Below are 9,951 nucleotides of genomic sequence, written 5' to 3' on the forward strand. Positions count from 1 at the left end.
AAAAATCTATCAATCTCAGATTTAAAATGAACAATTAAGCTAGCATCAACTGCCGTTTGCGGAAGAGAGTTCCAAACTTCTACTACCCTTGGCATGTGTTTCCTAACTTCACCCCTGAAAGTCCTGGCTCTAATTTTTAGGTTACACCCCCTAATCCTAGACTCCCCAACCAGCGGAAATAATTTCTCTCTATCTACCCTATCAGTTCCCCTTAATATCTTGGAAACTTCAATAAAATCACCCCTTAATCTTCTAAATTCCGGGGAATACAACCCTTGTTTGTGTAATCACTCCTCATAATTTAACCCTTGGAGTCCAGGAATCATTCTAGTAAATCTACGCTGCACTCCCTCCGAAGCCAATATATCCTTCCTAGGGTACAGTGCCCAGAACTGAACACAGTACTCCAGGTGCGGTCTAACCAGGGCCGTAGCACAACTTCTACCCCCTTGTATTCTAGTCCTCGAGATATAAAGGCCAGCATTCCATTAGCCTTTTTGATTATTTTCTGTACATGTCAATGACATTTTAATGATTTTTGTACATGGATCCCTAAGTCTCTTTGGACCTCCACCGTTTCAAAATTTCACCGTTTACAAAGTACTCTGATCTATCCTTTTTTGGTCTAATGTGGATGACCTCACACTTGCCTACATTGAAATCCATTTGCAACAGTTTTCATTCACTTAATCTATTAATATCTCTCTGTAACTTTACGCTTCCATCTACATTGCTTACAATGCTGCCTATCTTTGTGTCATCGGCAAACTTAGATATGTGGCTCTCTATCCTGTCATCTAAGTCATTAATAAAGACAGTGAATAGTTGAGGCCCCAACACAGGTCCCTGTGGGACACCACTAGTCACATCCTGCCAATTTGAGTACCTGCCCATTATCCCTTTTGGATTCCCTTTTATGTTACCCACTAATCTTTTTGCATACGCTCCCTTTGCCACTCTTCTGTCCTTTTTCAGTTCTCCTCTGAATGTTTTGTATTCAACGTGGTTCTCTACTGTATTATGAGCCTGAGATTTATCATAAGCCTCCATTTTCTGTTTCATTTTAATCTCCATATCTTTAGTCATCCAGGCAGCTCTAGTTTTGAATGGCCTTCCTTTCCCCCTCGAGGGAAAGTGCCTAGCCTGTACTCAAACTATCTTCTCTTTGAAGGCCTCCCATTGCTCATTTACTGTTTTACCTGCCAATCTTTAATTTCAATCCACCTGGGCCAGATCCACTTTCAATTCACTGAAATTAGCTCTCCTCCAGTTGAGTATTTTCATGTTTGATTTTTCCTTATCCTTTTCCATAACTATTCTAAACCTAATGATATTGTGATCACTGTTTCCCAAATGCTCCCCAACTGAAGCATGCTCCACTTGCCCCATTTCATTCCCCAGAAACAGATCCAGCACTGCTTCCTTCCTCGTTGGACTAGAAACATACTCTTGTACACATTTCAGGAATTCATCCCCTCTTTGTCCTTAACACTGTTATTTTCCCAGTCTATGTTAGGATAATTGAAGTCCCCCATTATCAATATTCTAAAATTCTTGCAGCTTTCTGCAATTTGCCTTCAAATTTGCTCCTCTATCTCCTTCCCATTATTTGGTGGCCTATAATGTATACCTAGGAGTGTAATTGCTCCTCTATTGTTCCTGAATTCTAACCAAATAGATTCTGTCTTTGATCCTTCAAATCCATCATCCTTTTCCATTATTGTAACAGTATCTTTGATCAATATTGCCATCCCTTGCCCCTCCTATTTTTATTTCCCTATCTTTCCTGAATATCTTATAGCCAGGAATATTAAGATTGCAATGCTCCCCTTGTTTGAGCCAGGTCTCTGTTACTGCCACTACATCATAGTTCCATGTGGAAATTTGTGCATGCAGCTCACCAACCTTATTTACCACACTCCATGTATTTACGCACATGCACTCCAAACCCATCCTAGTCTGCCTCGCACCTGATCCCCCCTATTTCTGAACTATTCTTCATTCTAATGCTGTTCGGCTCTCTCAATCCTCTGTGCACCTTGTTTCTCCTCTCTAATGCTTCATCTTGGTGTCTGTGTCCCTGCCAAATTAGTTTAAACCCTCCCCCCCCAAGCACGAGTTAACGTCCCCCGAGGACATTGGTCCCAACTCTGTTGAGGTGCAACGCGTCAACTTGTACAGGTCCCTCCTGCCCCAAATGACTTGGATATGAATGTAAAAGGATATGAATGACTTGGATATGAATGTAAAAGGTATGATCAGTAAGTTCGCTGATGATACAAAAATTGGTAGGGTGGTAAATAGCGAGGAGGATAGCCTCAGTCTGCAGGACGATATAGATGGGTTGGTCAGATGGGCGGAACAGTGGCAAATGGAATTTAACCCGGAAAAGTGCGAGGTGATGCACTTTGGAGGGACTAACAAGGCAAGGGAATACACAATGAATGGGAGGACCCTAGGCAAGACAGAAGGTCAGAGGGATCTTGGTGTGCAAGTTCACAGATCCCTGAAGGTGGCGGAACAGGTAGATAAGGTGGTAAAGAAGGCATATGGGATACTTGCCTTTATTAGCCGAGGCATAGAATATAAGAGCAAGGAGGTTATGATGGAGCTGTATAAAACACTGGTTAGGCCACAGCTGGAGTACTGTGTGCAGTTCTGGTCGCCACACTACAGGAAGGATGTGATCGCTTTGGAGAGGGTGCAGAGGAGATTCACCAGGATGTTACCAGGGCTGGAGCGCTTCAGCTATGAAGAGAGACTGGGAAGATTGGGTTTGTTTTCCTTGGAGCAGAGGAGGCTGAGGGGGGACATGATTGAGGTGTACAAAATTATGAGGGGCACAGATAGGATGGATACTAAGGAGCTTTTTCCCTTCGTTGAGGGTTCTATAACAAGGGGACATAGATTCAAGGTAAAAGGCGGGAGGTTTAGAGGGGATTTGAGAAAGAACTTTTTCACCCAGAGGGTGGTTGGAGTCTGGAACTCACTGCCTGAAAGGGTTGTGGAGGCAGGAACCCTCACAACATTCAAGAAGCATTTGGATGAGCACTTGAAATGCCATAGCATACAAGGCTACGGACCAAATGCTGGAATATGGGATTAGAGTAGACAGGGCTTGATGGCCGGCGCGGACACGATGGGCCGAAGGGCCTCTATCCGTGCTGTATAACTCTATGACTCTATGACTCAAATCTGGTCCCAATGCCCCAGGAATCTGAAGCCCTCCCTCATGTACCATTTCTCCAGCCACACATTAACCTGCCTTATCTTACTGCTCCGATACTCACTAGCACATGGCACTGGGTGTAATCCAGAGATTACCACCTTTGAGGTCCCGCTTTTTAACATGGGCCACGACTTCTGGCTGTTCCCCTTCCCCCCACAGAATGTTCTGCACCCGTTTTGTGATATCCTTTACCCTGGCACCAGGGAGGCAACACACCATGTGGGACTCACGTTGGCAGTTACAGAAACACCTGTCCATCCCTCTGCCTATTGAATCCCCTATGACTACTGCATTTCTACACTTTGCTGTGTCCCCCTGTGCAGTCCTTTGCCCCATGGTGCCATGGATTTGCTTTGGACTGCACTCCTTTGAGGTGTCATTACCCTCACTGGAAACTGGTTAGTGAGTGCCACACTCCCAGAGGATTCCTGCACTACCTGCCTCTTCTTCCTACTTACTTTCCTCCTGAACTCTCTGTGGCTGCGGGGAGACCACCTCCTGGAACGTGCGATCCAGGAAATCTTCAGCCTCCCGTATGCCCTGCAGTGACTCCAACTGCCCCTCAAGCTCAGAAACGCCGAGCTCAAGCTCGAGCAACCAGAGGCACTTCTTGCACACATGGTTATCCAGGACACATGAACCATCCTGGAGTTGCCACATGGCACAGGAATTGCAGGCAATTAAATGCAAGTTCTTACTTTCTTCTTTGTTAAAAGTACTGTGGCTAAGGTAATCCACAGAAGCTTGATAACAGAAAAAGACACAATGGAGGAGAAAATCTGGTTTTCATGCAGTAATCGATCAATATTTGGAAATGTTTGATAGTTCTCAAAGAGGAACTTTGGAACTACATGAGTTTCAGTAAAGTGCTGGGAGTTCAAACTCAAGTGCACATGACAGTAAATTCAGCTACCACTGCATACAGAAAGGGCTCTTCTCTTTACTGGGGATTTCCATTGAGGCTCATTATTTTTTTCTGCATTTACCACCACCTCTTGCAGATGAAAAACTGCAATTTGAGAAATACTGTATAAATATAGCTCAAAAGCAGAATTGATTTTCAACAGATATATCTATTAAAAAAACAGGCAGGAAAGTGTAAGATTTGTCCACAAACAGAACAGCCTATTTTATCACGGCAGTAAACTTCTCCGCTTTGCAGAACAGTGTAACTTGAGCAGTAAATTTTCAGAACATAAGACTAAGAATAATTTTCCAACAATAGCTCCATCTAGTGCTATGTTTTCAGATAAACTCCTTCATTTAATACACAAGATTTAAGTGGTTCTTTAACAACAACATCTTGCATTTATATAGCGCCTTTAACGTAGTAAAATGTCCCATGGCGCTTCACAGGAGTGTTATCAAACAAAATTTGACACCGAACCACCTGAGATATTAGGACAGGAGACTAAAAGCTTGCTCAAAGAGGTAGGTTTTAAGGAGTGTCTTAAAGGAGGAGAGAGAGGTAGAGAGGCAGAGAGTTTAGGGAGGGAATTCCAGAGCTCAGAGGGCCTAGGCAGCTGAAGGCACGGCCGCCAATGGTGGAGCAATTAAAATCGAGGACGCGCAAGAGGACAGCAGAGATCCCGGAGGGTTGTAGGGCTGGATGAGGTTCAAGAGGCGAGGGAGAGGTGAGGCTATGGAGGGATTTGAAATCAAGGATGAGAATTTTAAAATTCAAGGTGTTCCCGGTGCCATTTGTAGGTCAGCGAGCACAGGAGTGATTGCTGAACGGGACTTGGTTAGAGTTAGGATATGGGGCAGCAGAGTTTTGGATGAGCTCAAGTTTATGGAGGGTGGAAGGTAGGAGATTATAAGATCAGAGGAATATTCCCTTGGATATTAGACCTCATGAGGGTCAGTGCATTTTGAAGTGATGCCCCTATGTCACTTAATACCTGTGTCACCAAGATTTACCTTGTAGCCACGTCATTGGTTGACAATTCCTCCATGGTAGGCTGCAGTAGAGCTGATAATTGGTCTAGCTTATTAGAGATGTTGGACGTGGATGTGTTTCCTCCAATGGCTTAGCCTTGCCCAGTCTCCCATCCATCATGGAGTGCAAGATTCTCACAATATTGTGCATATTTTCCTGGTGTTCCAACATCTTCACTTTGAAGACAGGCCCATTAATTTTAATACCTGTCATTCCCACTGCTTGGCCCTTGGGACCAGGATGTTTCTGATCTTTTCATGACCTCTCCGGCACATCCTGAACCAGTGAAGCTGCTACATCCTTCATACTTGGTGAGTGCTCCTGTGTTGGTGATTCACTACGCTGTGAAGGTGCAGATGTCCTCGGTGCTTGTACAAGGTATAGGGTACCCTGGTACAGCAGGGGTCCTGAGCTGTCACAGTCCAATTCTGCCTACGCTGGGAGGTTTCCAGACTCTGATTTGTGTTTCAATGGAAGGGAGGTTGCTTCGGTCACCCGATTCTGGGAACGGCCGTCATTTTGTGCCTCAACGGGGGTGGGGGTTTTAGCCTGCCATTTATACCTCAGCAGGAGAGGGGCCCCTAACTTGTGTTTCAGCATGGGAGTGGAATGGAGTCAGACTCCTGTCAGGGCGAGCATTAGGGTTCGACGTCTGTTAGCCTGGGATTCTTCTGCAAGGCTCTAGACTTTGGCCCATTTACTCATTTTCAACATTTGAAATCAGAGGTAGTGAGCTTTACTGGCACTTCACTTTGGTTCCTTTGTGCTCTTTTCTTGCTTTCCTGTAGGGTTATGCTGAATCATTAAACACTTTTATTTCCTTAGGGGCCTGCTTCTTTGCTTTCCTGTTTACATGTGGAGCTGATGTCTCCATTTTTTCTGAGGCCACGTTCAGTCACAGCTGGCCTTGTGTTGCATTCATTTGTTGATAATACTGAGTTTTTGATTCCTTTTGCTGTTTACACATCCTGCATATATTTTTAATGTGTTTGTTTTTTTATTGAAAAAGAAATTTTATCCTGTTTGGTTCCAAATGGGGGTTTCTTATTTTTCCCTACGGCGTTTCAATCAAGTAACATTAGATCCCATAATGTTATGCACACAGCACCACCTACAAATGCAATACCCTTGGAATGTTGAGACCAGTCAGCATTTTTACCATATAATAGATTGAACAAACCAAATTAGTCAACGGTAGGACCACAGTTCAACAATAAGTGAAATGAAACTCAACTCTTCCTTGCCAGAAAAATCAATGATTATGGCAGACACAGAGAGGTGAGACTAACACTACTTTCTTTAACTACAATCGTAAGGATAGGGTCAATTTCATAAGAGTTAAATATTGGCAATTGCATCAATCATCATAAGCACAATAGTAAGTTAGTTGTACACTTCACAAAATCTCAGCATTACCTGGGTTTTGCTTAGTAACAGTAAAGTAGAATTATGTTCAAGGTCCAAGATTACAGTATGGTTTTAGTGGGTTTAAATTCAAAGTCTACATTTAGTGTAACACTGCTAGGTCTCTAGTATTAGGGTAGTGTGAACTTAGAAAAAACATACAACCTCTCCTCAAGTAGCATCAGAGAGTGCTGCTCTCGTGTTGCTCTGGGGTCACCTCTAGGACACATCTGCAGTGAATAGACATTGTTTTCTTTCTTCTTATCTTAGTTAAACTGGCATATACTGTAAATTTTCTATTTCCTGTTGTATGGTGCTTTACTTAGTGCTTTAAACTTGGGCCATCAAGACTTTGTACTCTTGACCTTCTGCATAGTCCTTTTGTAACCCAGGTTCACCAGAATCACTTTAGGGAATAGTCTCCTTAAATATCTTAGGCTACCATAAAAAGAATCACATCTCAGATGACAATCCATCAGAGGTCACTTTGATTACATAGACCCCTTTACACAATGTAAGCAAGGTCTTAGTGCTGAAAAGAAGGCAGAAACTGGATTGAATAGGGAGTTAGGGGAGAGGTGAGCGCAGAGTTGGGAGACAATGGGAAGTTGGGCAATTTGCTGATGATTCTATAATGTTCAGCTTCATTGACAAGCAGCCCATGCCAGCGAACAGCAGGAGTTCTATAATATTCAGGCTTGGCAAGTGGCAATAACATTCACACCACATAACAGCCAAGTAATGACCATCGCCAACAAGAAAAATCCAACCACCACCCTCGACCTTCAATAATACCACAATCACTGAGGACACCATCATCAAAACCTTGGGAGTCACCACTGACCATAAGGTTAAATGGAATAGTCATATCAACAGCATGGCTACAAGGGCAGAGTAGAGCCCTTGGTATTCTGCAATGAATGGCTGACCTCCTGACTCCTTAAAAGTCTCTACATCATCTGCAAGGCTCAAATCAAGAGTGTGATGGAATATTTACCACTCGCCTGAATGGTGCAGCTGCAACAACACTCAAGAACTCAACACATCCAGGGCAGAGCAGTCTATTTGATCGGGACTCCTGCCACTGGACTTAATATTCAATATTTCCATCAGTAGCGCATTGCGGTTGCAGTATGTACTATCTATAGGATGCATTGCAACAACTTGCCAAGGATACTTCAACAGCAGCTCCCTCCCCTGCGACCTCTACCATCAAGAAGGGCATGAGCAGCAATATCACTGGAACGCCAATGCCTTCAAGTTGCCCTCCAAGTCTCACGCCATCCTGACATGAATATATGTCAGTGTTCCTTCATCATCACTGGGTCAAAATCCTAGAATTCCCCACCTAACACCATTGTGGACCACCGTCACTACAAGAACTACAGTGGTCCAAGCAGAAGGTTCACCATCACCTTCTTATGACACCTAGGGATGGGTAACAACTGCGGACTTTCCAGTGTCGCCCAGATCCCAGAACAAAATAAAATATTCAGGGACCTCATTGAGCAAATAAAGGTTAGAAGTGAGGCAGTAATTAAAGAATATAGGGGTCGAAGGTGAGCTTTTTAATGAGGGGGTAACAATGACAACTTTGAAGGAGAGGGGAACAGTTCCAGAGCAACTGGAGCATTAAGGTAAAAAAATTGGGATGGAGATCAAGGAAGCGGAAAATGGGTCTTATGGAAGAAATGAGCTTGGAGAGGGCAGGGGGTAATGGGGAGAAGCTATAGAGCAATAGGTGGTCAGTGCCAGGACGAGGGAGAGGCTGGGAAGTGGTCGATGTGTGTGGGGGGGAGTTGTGGAGGAGTAGGAAGCAGGGGCTGAGGTAGCTATATGGATAGTCACAACATTTGAAACAGTGCAGTTTTCTTCAGATGGGCAAGTACCAAAAATGTGTGATTTGCTGTGTGAAGGGTATGTGCTTCAGTAATGTGTCACAAATTGTCTCCTCAACAGATCTGCCCCCAGCAAATCCATTCCGGTATGGAACCTCTTCCCTCTCATTAAAAATAAACTCTCCCCTTCATTAATGAGGTTTTTGTCCCAAATAATGTCACCCTAACACTAAATGTTCCCTAATCCTTATATTAACATTAAACCTAACATGGGGGGATTATATTTTCAGATGGCTCCACATGCGTGTTTAGAACATTCACACAGGAACATCACAACGCAGTCGCACTTAATGCCTTTCTATGAGCTTTATCCATGAGTTTTGGAATTGGTAATCAAGCAGTAATCAGCCAATTGGGTACTTGTGTTTATAGAGGTATACAAGATATTTAGTGGGATAGAGAAAGTGAACTCAGAAAGATACTTTCAGATAGGCAAAATAGCAGAGCCTAAGGGCATAGGTTCAGAGTTAAGGACAAGTTTAGAACAGATGACAGGAAACATTTCTTTATAAAGGGTGACGAACAGTGGGAATGTCTTACCAGGAAGGGTGGCTGAAGCCAGACAAGGACTTATATGAGGTACAACTACAATTGGCCCCATATACAACAAAGTTTTTTAATGAAATATCTCATAGCAAAATTATTTCTATTACGAGAATATTGTGTTTTTAGTTCCAGATAAAATCCATTTGAAGCAAGGTGTCATATCACTTACTAAAGTTGTACTGACATTACGCAATGGTGTTTTGATGTCTGATAACATTCATTTTTACATTAGAGATGTTGGAAGTGGATGCATACTATGTATGCAATCCCATAATCTTAATGAGAGGTGGAGTCACAGGCCAAAATGATCCGCAGAATTTCACTAAAAAATTGGAGACTCTGCAAGCTGTGGCAGATTAAAAGAAACAAACACGAGGTTGCACAACAATTCGGCACCACCACTCCTTTGGTAGAGAATGAAGAGCCCATTCAGGCACTAGTGTTGTAAAGGGACAGTAATCAAAAGCCTGGAGAACTGCCTGCCAATATATATGTGAATCATCTGTGATTGCACTAGTTTAGACAGGTACACACATAAAGTCAGGTCAGTGCCTCAGTTACCTTGTCCCAACAACTTGCATGGAAGACTTCAATGTCACTAACAGATGTGAGAGGAGGAGGAAGAAACCTCACTACACCATACTGCAGTGAAGCAAGTAGTCCTAGGTGTTGTGGAGCCTGGTGAAAGAAGGTACTTTTAATTCCCTCAAAGTATGAGCCATCTTACATTTATAATGAAACAAGCCTCATTTAGCATACACTGTCAGATAAGACCTTATCTTTCTCAGAGAGACACGCATGAGTGGTAAGATTGTGACTAGGAGTTTCCATTCCTCCAGCATTGGGCTGGAGGCGCCAGGAATTGAAGATTAATCTCCAGGACACTGCTGAGGGTAACCCTGGAGAAAAATCATTGGGTATTAAAAAAAATTGTG

The sequence above is a fragment of the Heptranchias perlo genome, chromosome 1 (assembly GCF_035084215.1).
Source record: "Heptranchias perlo isolate sHepPer1 chromosome 1, sHepPer1.hap1, whole genome shotgun sequence".
Lineage (NCBI taxonomy): Eukaryota > Metazoa > Chordata > Chondrichthyes > Hexanchiformes > Hexanchidae > Heptranchias > Heptranchias perlo.